Consider the following 18,477-nt stretch of genomic DNA (forward strand, 5'->3'; position numbering starts at 1 on the left):
GTATTAAAAATATGTTTTGCAAAGATATTAAGATATCAATTGCCTCATTGTTGATGTTTTTGTCAAATCATCAGAATTTCTGACATTCTTGGTGATGGAGGGAGCGATCATGACTATGACCATAGAATTATTATAAGAGGGGCTAACAACTTACTCTGTTAATTGTTATTATTATCTGCATGTACCTTTTCAGAAAAAGGTTTCATATTTTGAAACCTATTCTCCTACACATCACAAACCCAAAATAATATCAACACAGGGTACAAGTTATCACTACTTGAATTTGTATCTAAATGCATCCTAAACACTTATACCCCATCCTAAACACCATGTTTAGCTTGTGTTTAAATTTAATATGTTTATATATCCGAACATCGCCTGTATTATATGATGTTTAGCTTGTGTTTAGATTACATACAGGTTGATGTTTGATATCTAAACATTTCGCTAAGTTAAACAGTTACATTAATAGTATTAGGACAGATAAGTGTTAAGGAGACCCCATGTCACAGGAAAGGTGCTCAAAGTTGTAAAAAATTGTCAAAAATGACCAAAGTTGCGCAAAAACTGCTCAAAGTTGTCATTTGACTTGGCTAGATTTTTGGCAATTTTGTGCAACTTTGCATTAACATTGAGTAACTTTGCGCAACTCTGCATTAACATTGATGCAACTTTGAGGAACTGCAACTTTGTACAATTTTGCGCAACTTAAAGGAGTATTTCGTGATCCTAGCATCCTTTTTTATGACATTTTTCAGTAGATATCCACGAAAATAGCTTATTCCCACAATTTCAGTTGATTCCGATTTTGCGTTTGTGAGTTTTTATGCATACTAAATTATGTGTATTTCTCTGCCCCATAGACACTATGTTGTATTTTCGTTCTGGTATACCAGAACAAAATTCAAATTTCACGATATTTGCTAAATGAATTAATCAGCAAGAAATCTTTTGTACATTAGTATTATGTAGCCTGAGATTTCCAATGCCAAATCTCTACTTTTTTTATAGAAAAGTGGGGATGATGCTATGGATCACAAAATGCCCTTTTAATAGTTTGTGCAACTTTTAGGATGCAAATTAGCCCGGGAAATTAGCTCAAATTCAAAGTGTGATAACTTGTACACCAATTGGTACCTGTAGGTAATAACAACAATTTGGCTAAATGCCTAACGTGTTGAAATATGTTCTATGAGAAAATTGACTTTGGTTTTTTTGGGGTTTTTTTACAGATCAGCGTTTCTTGTTATTAAAATTATTAAAATTATTATTAAAATTTAAAAAGGTGATCAAAATAGTCAACCTATACAGCTCAATTTATCGTACTTTTCCTAACCAGACAGTCCATGCCAAAATTGTTACTACACCTTTACAATTCATCGAATCTCTTTTTGATGTCTGTCATTTTGAACATCACACTTGAAAGATGTATGCTATGTAGAAACTTTATTTTGCAATTTCATAATTTGCATATTATTAGCATATTTGCAAGAAAAAACATGAAAATCAATAAATACCTATATTTTTCACAATTTCAATATTTTATTAGAAATTAAGCATGTAGGCCGTTTGTTATGACTTGATGAATGAAGCTGTTAAAACAGATTTTGATATTTTTGCTTATTTTTCCTTTTTTGCCCCAAAATGTGTAAAAATCAAAAATTTTTGGATGACCTATATTTTCTTTGAATATTTATCAAATTTCTTAATTTAGGTATAATATAGTGCAGAAAAAGATGAAACTTTATTTTGCAATTTCATAATTTGCATATTATTAGCATATTTGCAAGAAAAAACATGAAAATCAATAAATACCTATATTTTTCACAATTTCAATATTTTATTAGAAATTAAGCATGTAGGCCGTTTGTTATGACTTGATGAATGAAGCTGTTAAAACAGATTTTGATATTTTTGCTTATTTTTCCTTTTTTGCCCCAAAATGTAAAAATCTAAATTTTTGGATGACCTATATTTTCTTTGAATATTTATCAAATTTCTTAATTTAGGTATAATACAGTGCAGAAAAAGATGAAACTTTATTTTGCAATTTCATAATTTGCATATTATTAGCATATTTGCAAGAAAAAACATGAAAATCAATAAATACCTATATTTTTCACAATTTCAATATTTTATTAGAAATTAAGCATGTAGGCCGTTTGTTATGACTTGATGAATGAAGCTGTTAAAACAGATTTTGATATTTTTGCTTATTTTTCCTTTTTTGCCCCAAAATGTGTAAAAATCCAAATTTTTTGGATTACCTATATTTTCTTTGAATATTTATAAAATTTCTTAATTTAGGTATAATACAGTGCAGAAAAAGATGAAACTTTATTTTGCAATTTCATTTGCATATTATTAGCATATTTGCAAGAAAAAACATGAAAATCAATAAATACCTATAGATATTTTTCACAATTTCAATATTTTATTAGAAATTAAGCATGTAGGCCGTTTGTTATGACTTGATGAATTTCTTACTACTTCAGCTTCGAAGATCGGAAGATCATCGTGTAAGGAAAATGTGTAAAAATCAAAATTTTCTGGATGACCTATATTTTCTTTGAATATTTATCAAATTTCTTAATTTAGGTATAATATAGTGCAGAAAAAGATGAAACTTTATTTTGCAATTTCATAATTTGCATATTATTAGCATATTTGCAAGAAAAAACATGAAAATCAATAAATACCTATATTTTTCACAATTTCAATATTTTATTAGAAATTAAGCATGTAGGCCGTTTGTTATGACTTGATGAATGAAGCTGTTAAAACAGATTTTGATATTTTTGCTTATTTTTCCTTTTTTGCCCTAAAATGTGTAAAATTCAACATTTTTTGGATTACCTATATTTTCTTTGAATATTTATCAAATTTCTTAATTTATGTATAATACAGTGCAGAAAAAGATGAAACTTTATTTTGCAATTTCATTTGCATATTATTAGCATATTTGCAAGAAAAAACATGAAAATCAATAAATACCTATAGATATTTTTCACAATTTCAATATTTTATTAGAAATTAAGCATGTAGGCCGTTTGTTATGACTTGATGAATGAAGCTGTTAAAACAGATTTTGATATTTTTGCTTATTTTTCCTTTTTTGCCCCAAAATGTGTAAAAATCAAAATTTTCTGGATGACCTATATTTTCTTTGAATATTTATCAAATTTCTTAATTTAGGTATAATATAGTGCAGAAAAAGATGAAACTTTATTTTGCAATTTCATAATTTGCATATTATTAGCATATTTGCAAGAAAAAACATGAAAATCAATAAATACCTATATTTTTCACAATTTCAATATTTTATTAGAAATTAAGCATGTAGGCCGTTTGTTATGACTTGATGAATGAAGCTGTTAAAACAGATTTTGATATTTTTGCTTATTTTTCCTTTTTTGCCCCAAAATGTGTAAAAATCTAAATTTTTTGGATGACCTATATTTTCTTTGAATATTTATCAAATTTCTTAATTTAGGTATAATACAGTGCAGAAAAAGATGAAACTTTATTTTGCAATTTCATAATTTGCATATTATTAGCATATTTGCAAGAAAAAACATGAAAATCAATAAATACCTATATTTTTCACAATTTCAATATTTTATTAGAAATTAAGCATGTAGGCCGTTTGTTATGACTTGATGAATGAAGCTGTTAAAACAGATTTTGATATTTTTGCTTATTTTTCCTTTTTTGCCCTAAAATGTGTAAAAATCAAAATGTTTTGGATTACCTATATTTTCTTTGAATATTTATCAAATTTCTTAATTTAGGTATAATACAGTGCAGAAAAAGATGAAACTTTATTTTGCAATTTCATTTGCATATTATTAGCATATTTGCAAGAAAAAACATGAAAATCAATAAATACCTATAGATATTTTTCACAATTTCAATATTTTATTAGAAATTAAGCATGTAGGCCGTTTGTTATGACTTGATGAATGAAGCTGTTAAAACAGATTTTGATATTTTTGCTTATTTTTCCTTTTTTGCCCCAAAATGTGTAAAAATCAAAATTTTCTGGATGACCTATATTTTCTTTGAATATTTATCAAATTTCTTAATTTAGGTATAATATAGTGCAGAAAAAGATGAAACTTTATTTTGCAATTTCATAATTTGCATAGCCTATTATTAGCATATTTGCAAGAAAAAACATGAAAATCAATAAATACCTATATTTTTCACAATTTCAATATTTTATTAGAAATTAAGCATGTAGGCCGTTTGTTATGACTTGATGAATGAAGCTGTTAAAACAGATTTTGATATTTTTGCTTATTTTTCCTTTTTTGCCCCAAAATGTGTAAAAATCAAAATTTTTTGGATTACCTATATTTTCTTTGAATATTTATCAAATTTCTTAATTTAGGTATAATACAGTGCAGAAAAAGATGAAACTTTATTTTGCAATTTCATTTGCATATTATTAGCATATTTGCAAGAAAAAACATGAAAATCAATAAATACCTATAGATATTTTTCACAATTTCAATATTTTATTAGAAATTAAGCATGTAGGCCGTTTGTTATGACTTGATGAATGAAGCTGTTAAAACAGATTTTGATATTTTTGCTTATTTTTCCTTTTTTGCCCCAAAATGTGTAAAAATCAAAATTTTCTGGATGACCTATATTTTCTTTGAATATTTATCAAATTTCTTAATTTAGGTATAATATAGTGCAGAAAAAGATGAAACTTTATTTTGCAATTTCATAATTTGCATATTATTAGCATATTTGCAAGAAAAAACATGAAAATCAATAAATACCTATATTTTTCACAATTTCAATATTTTATTAGAAATTAAGCATGTAGGCCGTTTGTTATGACTTGATGAATGAAGCTGTTAAAACAGATTTTGATATTTTTGCTTATTTTTCCTTTTTTGCCCCAAAATGTGTAAAAATCCAAATTTTTGGATGACCTATATTTTCTTTGAATATTTATCAAATTTCTTAATTTAGGTATAATACAGTGCAGAAAAAGATGAAACTTTATTTTGCAATTTCATAATTTGCATATTATTAGCATATTTGCAAGAAAAAACATGAAAATCAATAAATACCTATATTTTTCACAATTTCAATATTTTATTAGAAATTAAGCATGTAGGCCGTTTGTTATGACTTGATGAATGAAGCTGTTAAAACAGATTTTGATATTTTTGCTTATTTTTCCTTTTTTGCCCCAAAATGTGTAAAAATCCAAATTTTTTGGATTACCTATATTTTCTTTGAATATTTATCAAATTTCTTAATTTAGGTATAATACAGTGCAGAAAAAGATGAAACTTTATTTTGCAATTTCATTTGCATATTATTAGCATATTTGCAAGAAAAAACATGAAAATCAATAAATACCTATAGATATTTTTCACAATTTCAATATTTTATTAGAAATTAAGCATGTAGGCCGTTTGTTATGACTTGATGAATGAAGCTGTTAAAACAGATTTTGATATTTTTGCTTATTTTTCCTTTTTTTCTTCAAAATGTGTAAAAATCAAAATTTTCTGGATGACCTATATTTTCTTTGAATATTTATCAAATTTCTTAATTTAGGTATAATATAGTGCAGAAAAAGATGAAACTTTATTTTGCAATTTCATAATTTGCATAGCCTATTATTAGCATATTTGCAAGAAAAAACATGAAAATCAATAAATACCTATATTTTTCACAATTTCAATATTTTATTAGAAATTAAGCATGTAGGCCGTTTGTTATGACTTGATGAATGAAGCTGTTAAAACAGATTTTGATATTTTTGCTTATTTTTCCTTTTTTGCCCCAAAATGTGTGAATCAGAATTTTTGGATGACCTATATTTTCTTTGAATATTTATCAAATTTCTTAATTTAGGTATAATACAGTGCAGAAAAAGATGTCAAAAAATCTGTTAAACAGATTTCCAATAAATTTTCCATTTTGGGTTAAATACTCAATTTTCATGCGCGGGATATTTGAAACATAAAATGAAAACATGTCCATTGCACTTTTTCCTCGAGATGTACTATATCAAGGTTACGGTTATATTATAATCCCTTATCTTCACTGATCCATCAGATACCTATTGTTATGAATGATCAATGTAAAGGTTCAGAACTGGGCTACTAGTGGTCCCGGGCTAATGGTCTGTCAAGTATCTATAGTTATTTTCATGACTGTGTCAACTCAAAAATCATGCAAGGTCGAATGTAGGAAAAGTATGATCAGTTGAGCTGTACATGAACTATCTGGGGGCGAAAATCAGAAAATGCTATAGCCCCCTCAATAATCTATATTTCTTGAAGTAAATCTATCCTAAAGCTCTGCAGTACGCTACATCGCTAATCATCCTACAATGGTTTGGCGGCATACAATGTTAGTGAGGGCTATCATCTTAGGCTAATTTTATTACGAGAACTTTTTCATTGAATAAATTGCCCTTTCCTCTTCATGGAGTAGTAAAGCATGGGCACGTACCGGCGAAAAGGTAAATGAAAAATTTTAATTTTTGTACAAGTCAAACATTTTCAATCAATGAAAATTACATATTCGTAAGTCAGATTGTGTTCTTTAGTGTTCTTATTATTTTGATCGAAAAGTAACGACGTTTTAGTACCTTTTTTGAGTGATTTTGTGTACGAAATATTGCATCACTATTTGCATGGACGACCTTTCACGTAGCCACCGCATGCACATACACATTGCATAAAAAGCACGTTGCCGTACATGTGTGCACTGTTGTTTGCACCGGTGCTTGTTGTTTGTACCCCGGGGTTGTACACAAATAATGCGGGAACTGCTTCAATAATAACAAAGTAGCCAAACTAAGCGGGGAAAGAAGAATACTAAACTAAAGTCTAAAGGTTCAGTTCCCACTTCCAGGGCCAGGCTTTTATAAAAATTACTTGTGGATATACAGATAATGGCATGGCAATGCCTGGCCCCGGGATCAATGTCAATCGGGGAGTCACAGGGTGGTCAATCAGTCAGTCGGATAGCTCGTTCACGTAGCGGTTTCATTGTCCCACTGGCCTACTTCACCATCAATCATAAACGTAGATTGCCTGGGCTGGCGATCGGAGTGTTATCGTCAGAGCACCTCGGACTATCAGTCGGATTGCACAGGGCAGGGCAATTATTTTGCATGTTTTTGGGGCACTACTGGCCCAATGGTAAATCCGTCCCTGCGTGTGAGCCTCAAAGTTGGGCTGGCAATGGCATGTCATTTGTCAGTGAGGAAACATGTGGCTAGACAAAGCCTGTGCAATAATCATGATAATGATGAGCCATTTATTTTGTAGCAGTGTGACGCATCCATCCTCTTCTTAACAGCAAGAAGTTCTTCTTCTTAACAGCAAGAAGTTCCTCTTCTTAACAGCAAGAAGTTCCTCTTCTTAACAGCAAGAAGTTGGTGATGTTGCCTTTTTTAGGAGGTGTTCTACCGACATAAATATCCAGATCCAGATCCATTGTGGGAGGGTAAAATGGTGGTGGGGGGGATAAGCAATTTTATGCATTAGGGGGGTATTTTTGGCATACATATTCATGGGATGCCTTAAAGTTTGCATTATTATTTGGCATGTGGCTCATTCTTGTATTATGGGGTCCAATGGTGTCCGGTTATGACCGACACATAATTTGCCCTGAATTTTGAAAACTGTAACAGGTATTTGGCCTATTTGTAATTTTTTATACAAAACAAGTGGGTTATTACTAAAACTTTCAAAAAGAAATTGTTAACAGGTATTTTTAATTTTTATTACATGTAAGGTCTCGAAAATCATGGACACCACTTGTGACAAAAAAGATCATCTACATCTGGTTGCCTGTTAGTTTCATTTATATATGACCATTGCTTATTTTTTTTGATCTTATTGAGTGAATAGGATGTATACTAAAATTGTATTATGAAAGAAATGTTAGGGACAAAACATCTGTTAACAAAGACAGCGCTTACGCAAAGTACATATTTTGGTGTCCGCGTTATCCGCGTTATCCGCGACGTTATGACCGAAAAAAAAAAATGCAAAATGTGCTATATTTTTTGAAAATGGGGTAATTTGTAAACAACAAATACTTCAAATGATATATTATGACATGTTTAAATATATGACTGGCAAATGGAAATTGCAAAATAAGTTGAATTAAAGTTAAAGCTGGATATTGTACGACAAACTGGACACCGAGTTATGACCGACACATGAAAATGAATAATATGTCATAATTTTTAAAAATTGGGTATCTGACAAACAATGAATACTTAAAACAACAGTGTGATATGTTTAGATAAATTTGCAGGTCAAATACACTTTTCAAAGTATGACATAATTACAGATAGCTTGTTATTGTCAGTCATAACTGGACACCAAATATTTTGGTGTCCAGTTATGCGTGACACCACTGGGCACCTTAAATTCTCTCATGTGCACAAAATTGATGTTATAGAAAGTCATCCACTTATCTATTATGCCACACTTGTGCTGGCCCCACATAAAATGGCAACTTTTAATCTAAACTGACAGAAATTGTACAAAACAGGCCCAATAATTAACTTTTGGGTCAATTTTTGACCATGTATTTTGACCAAAATGCAAATATGCTGTTTTGAAGGTTACAGCAACTTCTTATAATGTTATTTTATTTTTACATTATAAAAGCTCTTAAACCACATTTAACTTGCAACTTTTTAGCCATTTTGGCATTTATATTTTTTGTTTAGCAGGGGTTAAAACATGTTTGGTGTCCGGTTATGCGCGACATTTTAGAGTGATTTCTCCACAGTTATGAGCTTCAGACAGATTTCTGGGCAATCATCGCTGAAAATATTTTGCAGATTTTGAAAGAGTATATAATTCCACTCAATTTAAGCTAACTTTTGACATTAATATTCAATTTTGAAAATTTGACTGTATGTCACACCATTGGACCCCATAATACAAGAATGAGCCATGTGCAAAAGGGAAGGGCAAAGGTTTTTTTGGCAGGCTGAAAGGGGGGGGGCAAGTGATATTTGGCCGATCTGAACAAGCCTTAAAAGAAGCATGGCAGAGAATTTTTGGCACTCAAGGGGGGGGAGTTTTTGCAAACCATTTCAGAATGAACAGTATACAATCTACATACACTGGCACTGCCCCTGCCATGCAGACACATCATGCGAATTAATTGATAACTAATTAATTACATTACAGGCCTATTCATTAATTACTGAATGTGAATTGTGATGCACACAGTATAAAAATCTATGAATCAGTTGGCCTGGGATAATTTGCGAAGATTTTTATTATCTGCAGTTTGGATTTGCCAACTTGCAAGGTCGGTGCTACACTTAACATGCTTGTAGCCAGGGGGTGTGGGATGACATGACACGGGGGATTGACACCCCTCCCCAACCCCAATGACAAAAAGGTCCACTTTTTAGAGTCAAAATGTCCATATTATGTAGAAAAATTAACATGGGGACCACTTGAAATTAGCCCGAAAAACTCGAAAGACTACCTTTATGGAAAAGACCTGTCCACTCTTTAGAACCGCATGGGCCTGATCCCGATGACTAAAATTTAGGGGATCAAATCACAAATTCAAGATTGATTCTCATGATTCTATTTTAAAAACATTTTCATTTTTTCAAAATAACATTACCGGTACGGTACTTGTAACTAAAAATATAAAAATGGTTTTGAATTAAATTAATATTGTAAATTTACAGTATAGACCTATAGATATTTTTTTAATTTTTAATTTGATGATGTCCTAGTTTTAATATATACAATACCACAGAGCACAGACCCCTTCTTTGTAGGGTCTGTGGTTTTACCATGAATTGCCTGGTGTGTGTTGATTGTGTTGATTGTTGATCTTCTTTGGTACAACAAACAAAGATCTATCCATGCTTTATCATGTTTATTTTTGGGATCTTTGAACCATAGATCTTCAAAACACACCTTGATTTTTGCTGAACCATGAAATGGTATCAGCCTATAAGAGTGAATGTTACTAGCTTACTTACTAGCTTACTTACTAAGTTACTAGCTTACTTACTAAGTTACTAGCTTACTGACTAACCATTTGGTCTGAAATGGACATATCTCTAAATGCCACGAAGGTATGACCCCATGAGTGGTGTCATATGAAAGAGGAAAACATAAAGAATATAATAAAAATATTTCCAAACGTCGGAGGTCATCCAGGGGTCACAGGGGTCAAAAAGGTCATTTTAACTGAAAATGCTCCGAAGCTTAAATTTAAATGCAATGATCCTTATGACATTCTAAACATGTTTAAAACATTTAAAAATTTATTTAAGGCCATTAAGGGGTCATAAAGGGGTCAAAGGTCAAGGTTGTCAAAATGCTCCAATTGAGCTGAAATTTAAATGCAATGATCCTTATGACATTGTAAACATTTAAAAAATATTTTAAAATTCATTTAAGGTCATTAAGGGGTCAAAGGTCAAGTTTTCCAAAATGGTCCGATTGAGCTGAAATTAAAACGCAATGATCCTTATGACATTCTAAACATGTTTAAAATATTTTTAAATTCATTTAAGGTCATTAAGGGGCAATAAAGGGGTCAAATGTCAAGTTTTCAAAATGCTTCAATTGAGCTGAAATTTAAATGCAATGATGACAGTGGTATAGGCCTACCATAATATACTGCCGAAGCCACATGGTTCAGCTATGGTGCAGTTATCGCTCTAGTTCTTAGTCCTGTAGGCTGAAGATCCTCAGCATCTGAGTGCTGCAACACCAATATCTGTGGCTGCAGCCCCTATGTCCATTTGTCTAGAACCTGAGAACTGTATTGATTCAACCAGAGCATAGATGCTTGGTATTCTCATATTATATTATGAAACCCTCTCTCAAGGTCATTTGTGTCTGGCATTCAGGAGGAAGTTTTGCAGTTCAAAATATTTAATTGAATTGAAAGTTGAAACAGGTTCATAGATCATTTTGTAGACTGAGGCAGACTTTTAACTAATAGACTTTAATTCTGGAAGTAGGCAAAAATATATTGCTGCCGAAGACTCCTAATTCCATTGATGCATCATGTTGTCCTGGCAAAAAATTATGTAAAAATTAACACATTGAAAATTTACTTCCATATTGGTCACATTTTCTGACATGTGCTCTTTGTTTATATTGGTCTGGGCACATGGTCAAACACTGAAAGTGGCTGCCAGCAAGGCCAAACCTATGGCCAAACCAAACAAACAGGGTCACATTGTCAGGGAGATAACACTCTCAGGGAGAAATTTTGCAGTTGAAACTTGAAAATATTTAATTGAAACATTGGTACATTAATTCATCATGGAAAAATGATGCAGTACTCTACTGAAATTGGCTTTTTTATGAATATATAAAGCTAGGCAAAAATATGTTGCTGCTGAAGGCCCCCACTGGATGCATCATCTCCTGGCAAGAAATTGTGAAAAAAAATGGACACATTAAAATTAACTGTCATTAAAGTATAAATAGCCAGGGTCTTTGGTCACATTTTCTGCCATGTGGTCTTTGTTATCTCTCTGCCACATGGTCAAACATTGAAAGTATTGGTCAGCAAAGACAATACAGACAGGGTCACATTTTCAATGTGTGGATAGACCCCTGGATAGATGTTTTTATCAACTTCACTTTGCTTTCTGATGTGGACAGAGTAGCATATATAGGGCCTACATGGGGATGTAGCTGCGAAGTTCTAGTTCCAGGTAGTGGTGAGGGTTGCATCTTTTCATCAAAATTGCCATGTCAGGGGGATCTTTTTATAATCTGTTGAAATAGTTTTAAATGTAGACAAATTTAAGACTTATTCTCACAAGCAAGGGTAATTTCAGCTTAAATACCTGAAAGTTTTGGTGGCTCATCTGACCGCTTCTTCAGCACTGGGGTTGCTGGATGATGTACCGCTACTCCCAACTGTTGATAAAGTAGTTTGTTTGCAGTTTATATTTTGGGCTATTTTGCATGTAGCTGAAGTCTAGTGTCATCCACACAAACTTTCAGGAATTTTTGGAAGGGAAGTTTTCTGGATTCTTGTCGACATTATTAACCCTGGTAATTTGTACTGGAAGGATGCTGTGTGTGCCACCACTAGTACCAGCGTAACAACATCTAAATAGCTAGATACTGAAATCTGAATTGTATTGATATAGGATATTGCAGGAATTGCAATTGAGGTTATTAATTTTTGTCTCTCTTCTTTTGTTAATTGCAGTGTGCTGACAGTACTTTTACAGAACCATCTAAAATAACATATCAGTAGACGAAACCAGGAAATAAACATCAGAATGGCTTTGTTTTCTATTGGCAAGACTTACACAAGAGTGGTGCACCCGGCGCAGGTAAATAATGTATTTTGATTTTAAACTATATAGGCGTACATAATAATAGCCTATCATGTGTATTGAAGAATTGTACAGTTATCACAAGAAAAGTGGGCCACTTCACAAGTTTTTACATGCCGCTGTCACTTTTTTTTTTTTTTGTCAGGAGGATGAGAATATTGTCTGTTATAAATGCCCCCTCCAATAAATGCCCCTTCCAATAAATGCCCCCACCCTGTGATTTTTTAACGAGAAAGGGACAAACCGCAAAAATTCCTTGTCATATCGTGTGAGAAAGCTTAAAACTTGCATCGGTCCTGGCCGTCACAATCACTAAATATCATGATCAAAACCTAAACCTCTAGTTTCCTGTCAAATTATGGTAGAATTTCACTAAGTACAAATCACATTCTTGCTTAAAATGCACTTAAATGGTGCCCCCATGTTGGATTTGAACCCAGAAACAATTAAATCTAGAAGTGGATCATACTTTTGATTTATAAACCACTTTTCTCTGAAAATTTGCTTCAAATAAATGCTCCCTCTTGCGAATTATTGCTAATTTTTGTTGCTCCTCTCCATTCTCTTCAACAGGTGGCTCCATACCGGTTCCGATCGCTCCCCAGGTCAGCCTTTGCACTGTTGTGCATAGGCCTGGGCGTGTCATTCTTCAGCTCGCATCGGATGCTCACCACACAGACACAGAAATCCTTTACGTCAAAGAGATTTTAACATCAAAAAACTTATGGACCTCTATCATCCGAGGCATGCCACTATGGCATAACATTGCAATAAAGTGAGAATGAATTGTGGACGAAGAGTGCCATCCTGGTACAACTTTGCACTAAATTGTACATGATATGTTTTGTAAGAAAGGACCCACCCACCGTCAAGAACTCTGGAATAAAATATGTGTCTACTTCAGCATTCAACTGACGCCTCCCTGATGCCATAATTCAGTAAACAAGGTGATAACAATGAACAAAGTTCGTATCAGGCATGCTGCGGGTCAAATTGCCAGTTTTAGCATATGTACTAATATGCTATAATTAATTAACTGATACCATGATTCAGAGTACACATAAAAATCATATTTACCTGACAAGTCGAGTTGTGCAACAGCAATGCAAGCTTTTTTGCCTACACAGGAAAGGATTGAATTCTGACTAGTTAGAAACTCCCATTTTGCAAAAGAAGTTTTAAAAAAGTTGATCTTCCCGAATTTGTTTTGCAGAATGGGGTTTTCTCTCAACTTAGAATATTTGATCCCAAGTTCCGTTGTAGTCTTCATGCATAAAGGATCCAAATTGAATGGAATGTGTGTGTTTGTATATTAAAGAGGTGGTGTTACTTGGGAGAATTTTTAAGAAGAATATTGTTGTAAAAAGTGTATGTATGTACTGGGAAGTGAGAAACAAGAACTAGATCCCCTCTGTAATTTGTCTCGATGGTAGCACGTCAAAATTGAGTGGGATAGTGGTTCTTGTTGAGCCTATTTTCCTTGCGACTTTGTCATTAAGATTTATGGCTGTAAAAATGAATATGGTGCATGTGATGTCAACATGCTGACAACTTAACTCTTGTCATCAAGTTGATGTAAAAATCTTGGGTGTAGCAGGGTCAGAATTTCGTTTTAACCATGCAAGAATCTTTGAGAAAGATTCTTGCAGAATAAATTTGTGGGAATTATTTGATTCTTGCAAATATGAATACGAAAATCTTTGTGAGAATCGATTCTCGGATTCTTGCCGAAATTCTGACCCTGTGTAAATTATTCAGTTGATAATAAAAACTACTGAAGTTAAATCAAATACTGGAACTTGCGTTGCAACATGATGAACTAAAATAATTTTTTTTTGAAGTTGAGTACAAGGAAGTACTGCATATTTGTTGCATGCCATGTGTCAAAAGTAAAAAATGTGAGTACCGGGTAGCCTCTCACTCATCCAATAAGCCAACATGGCTGAATGTGCTTCAAAAGGTAAATATGCCGTTTAGGGGCGGTGTATCCCCATACATGCTCCTTGTGTTTATTAAATAGTTATGTCAAGTGAAGCATGGGCCCATTTCACAAATCTTGATTTATTATTATATTAGAAACAACATACTAGTATCAGATTGATCATAAAATTAACTTGTCTTTTTTGTGAAATGGGCAGCCCCAGTCTTTCCAACTTGACCATGCGCATATTTTGGGGGGGGGGACTTTGGTGTCAAAGTAGGGGGCGGCAAAAACGGAGGGGCGGCGGAAGAAGAAGGGGGGGCAAAAACAGGGGGGGCAAAAACGAAGGGGCGGCAAAACGAATTATCAAAGAAAAAAGGGCGCAAAAAATTGAAAAAGCATAAAAAAAATTTGGAAAAAGGTTGCTTTTAGGGCGCTAGCGCCTAAAATCCTTTTTTTCAAACGACCGTGAAAAAATTGGGTCAACCTTTTCGGGCTGTTAAGGAAGGGCCGGCAAAATTGTTTCTTCTTCAGCCCCCCGGGGTTGGGGCGGCCACGGTACGCCACTGTTGACCTCTCTTTCAATATTTATCAACTTTTTTGCCATTTGTTAAAAATCGGTGCTTGTAACCAAATTGCATCATGTACAACATCCTTTAGAATTATTATCGTAACCATACTGAGGTGAGAAGGTTCAACTGGCTTCTAATTAAAGGCTCTGTAGTTTGTTGCCATTCCATTGATGCGGTGTTCCCATTCCATTGATTTTAAATGCGGTGAATCAATAAGGCTATATATTTATCAAGGTTTTATCTTTAAATAAATAATAAATAAATTTTGGATTTATAAAGCGCCTTTCTCCAGATCTTAGAGGACTCAAAGCGCTGTAATTTCGCTGCAATGGTGAATCATCACAATCAGATCGCGTCAACTATTTGTCCTTCAAATGCTGCATTGTTAATAAAACTTCATTTGTTTCCAAGAGGTCGAGGGTTTAGTCCCACAGGGTCCAATCAAAATCTACATTTTGCCATAGAATTGTACAATGCTTCACAGGGGGTCTTCAGGCACCTCCAATTGTTTTGAAACACAAGATCATATTGATTTCTGGTATTTCAAAACACCAAGATTGCAAATTGGACCTTATGGCACTTAATCCTTAAAGTACGGTAAAACTAAGTTAAATAACAGTAAGGGATGGCTTCAAAATCCAACCGCTGTTCAACCGGCTGCATCTTGGCAGAACTAGCGGTTGAACCTATTTTCTAATAATTATTGTCGAAAAAAAGATCATAGTTGGGCTTTGAAACTGTCTCTAATTATAAATTAATAACATATTCACCCCGTAGTCCCCCTCCCCTGTGTATTTTGAGCGCGCCCTGATTCTTTAGTGACATGATTATCTGCTGCTGTATGTCTTGACCCTTTGTGAACTTATAGAACAGTTGTTCATTGACACAGAATACTTATTAGGACTTTTGCTTTCAAAAGATAATCACATTCCCATGTTTAACAATTTTTCCCAGAATATGCATAAAATGCTTTTAAAAGTATGTGCTTCCCAATCCCCATGTGTGCTATTTTAAATCTGGTTTCCCTGCTCACAACAATACACTTCAAAATAGTTTTGGGGAAGAACCACTAAACTTAACATTGTTTCAAATATCAATGGTCGAATTGGGCAAATACTCTTGGCCATCTTGTGATGTTCCACTGTGATTGGGTAAACTTATCATTTGAGTGTTTTTTAAGATTCAATATTTGACCCAATGTTAAGTGGTTCTTCTTACCCAAAATATTTGCAGTGTATTCAACCTCCAAGTTGTATTTGAAGATAAAAAATATGCAAACCAAAGTTCTATGTTTAGTGGGAAGATTCTACATTTAAAATGTTTTAGTAACTGATCAAGCTGCGTTTCTGTCCCCAAAGCCTGATGCATGCGAGGTTTGCAAGTGAAAATGCAATTAACTTTAAAGGAACTTTTTTGTTGTGCAAAACACATGTTATTATATCTGCTATACCTTCAGTGTAGCGTAACGGTATGATTGAATTCTAGTTGTCAAGTTTAATGTATGTAAGTCCCATACTCAAAGTGTGGATAAATTAATTAGAGAATGATTATATTTTGTAAAAATGGATTGAATGAATGAATAAAAATGTGACCGACTTATTGTAGATTTATGGCTTTTATCCTTTTCTTTTTGTGTTTGGTAACAATAATTTTCTGTACTGAGGTCCCATATTCAATTTAAAACCTTATAAAATTAGGTTAAAGAGGAAGTCCTGCCAAAGCTGTTCTTCTGGGGTGAACCAAACCTGCCTGGTTATCAAATTAATCAGTGAAAAGGTTATCTCTGAATATCTGACTTCAGATAGGGAGTGCCTAAAAGAAGGGGTCTAAAACTCAGAAAGAGGTCTATACACAGCAAGGGGTGTAAAATCAAAAGGTGGTCTAAAACTCAGAAAGGGATCTAAACACATAAAGGGGTGTAAAATAAACAAAGAATTTAAAACTCAGAAAGAGGTCTTAAACCCAGGAAGGGGTGTAAAATCTAAAAAGGGGTCTAAAATTCAGAAAGGGGTTAAAACACAGAAAGGGGTGTTAAATCTTAAAAGGGGGTCTAGAACTCAGAAAGGTATCTACAGGAAGGTGTCGAACACTCAGAAATGGATCTATACACAGAAAGGGGTGTGGAATCAAAAAAGGGTCTAAAATTCAGAATGGGGTGTATACACAACAAAGCACAAAAAATGTCTAAAAATCAGAATGGGGTCTATACATAGATAGGTGTGTACAATAAAAAAAAAAGGTCTAAAACTCAGAAAGGGGTCTAAACACAGAGAGGGGTGTACAATTAAAAAGGGGGTCCAAAACTCAGAAAGTGGTCTAAACACAGAAAGGGGTGTAAAATCAATAAGGCCTAAAACCCAGAAAGGGGTCGTAAAATCAAAAAGGGATAAAGCTCAGAAAGGGGTGTAAAATCAAAAAAAAAAAAAAAAAAAAAAAAAAAAAAGGATCTAAAACTCAGAAAGAGGTCTAAACACAAAAAAGGGGTGTAAAATCAAAAAGAGGTCTACAACTCGGGAGTCTAAACACAGGAAGGGGTGTAAAATCCAAAAAGGGTGCCTAATCGGAACGGTGAAAAATGGAAACGGGTATCTAACCCTTTTTTTCTAGATTCCTGTTCTAGATCCCTTCTTGGATTTAACACCCTTTTCTGTGTTTAGACCCCTTTCTGAATTTTAGACACTTTGTTTGGAATTTACACCTCTTTCTGTGTTTAGACCCCTTTCTGCGTTTTAGACCCTTTTTGGATGTACACCCATTTCTGTATTTAGACTCCTTGCTGAGTCTTTTGAAAAATGTACACCCCTTTCTGTATTTAGACCCCTTTTTAAAGAATTTAGATCCTTTTTGGATTTTACACTCCTTTTTGTGTTTTAGACCCCTTCCCCTTTCTGTGTTTAGATCCCTTTCTGAGTCTTAGTCCTTTATAAATTTTACACCCTCTTCTGTGTATTTAGACCCCTTTCAGAGTTATAGACCCCTTTTTGGATTTTACACCTCTTTTCTGTGTTTAGACCCCTTTTGAGTTTTAGACCCCTTTTTGAAGTTTACACCCCTTTCTGAGTTTCAGATCCCTTAATGTGTATAGACGTTCGGACCCTTTTTGAAGTTTACACCCCTTGCTGTGTTTAGACCCTTTTGGAGTTTACACCCCTTTCTGAGTTTTAGACCCCTTTCTGTATATAGACCCCTTTCTGCGTTTTAGACCACTTTTTGGATTATACAGCCCTTTCTGTGTTTAGACCCCTTTCTGAGTCTTAGACTCCTTCGTCACGAATTGTTCATTAGTGACGAAGGAGCACAAGTCGTCTGTGCCTGAGACTAGAGCCTAGAGGATGCTTCAACAGTGGTACATGCGCACCTGTTATCACTCATTTTGTCACGTGATAACAAATGAAGCGGAACATAACGGGACAGCATGCACCGCGGGAACTACAAAACGCCATTCTTTCGACATGTGTTAAAAGGCAAGAAGCAGAAAATTGGTCAAATTATCATGATAATGGTATTTAATTCGCTCCACGGACCAATCTGAAAATGCTGTTGACTGATTTTGACAGTTACAAGTGTGGTAGTACATGATTTTTGATCCTGATCATAATCAATTTAAGCTTATTTTGGCAAGCAAAAGCGTA

The 18,477-nt window shown here is 33.5% G+C and overlaps 1 long non-coding RNA gene across 1 annotated transcript; it reads left to right on the forward strand.

The window, feature by feature from the left end:
- Positions 1 to 6,380: 6,380 nt before the first annotated feature.
- Positions 6,381 to 13,662, forward strand: LOC140142526 (uncharacterized). The gene is made up of 3 exons (XR_011857534.1): positions 6,381 to 6,499; positions 12,223 to 12,349; positions 12,926 to 13,662. It is a non-coding gene; the product is annotated as an uncharacterized lncRNA (long non-coding RNA).
- Positions 13,663 to 18,477: the final 4,815 nt, after the last annotated feature.

The sequence above is a fragment of the Amphiura filiformis genome, chromosome 20 (assembly GCF_039555335.1).
Source record: "Amphiura filiformis chromosome 20, Afil_fr2py, whole genome shotgun sequence".
In the NCBI taxonomy this organism is placed as follows: Eukaryota; Metazoa; Echinodermata; class Ophiuroidea; order Amphilepidida; family Amphiuridae; genus Amphiura; species Amphiura filiformis.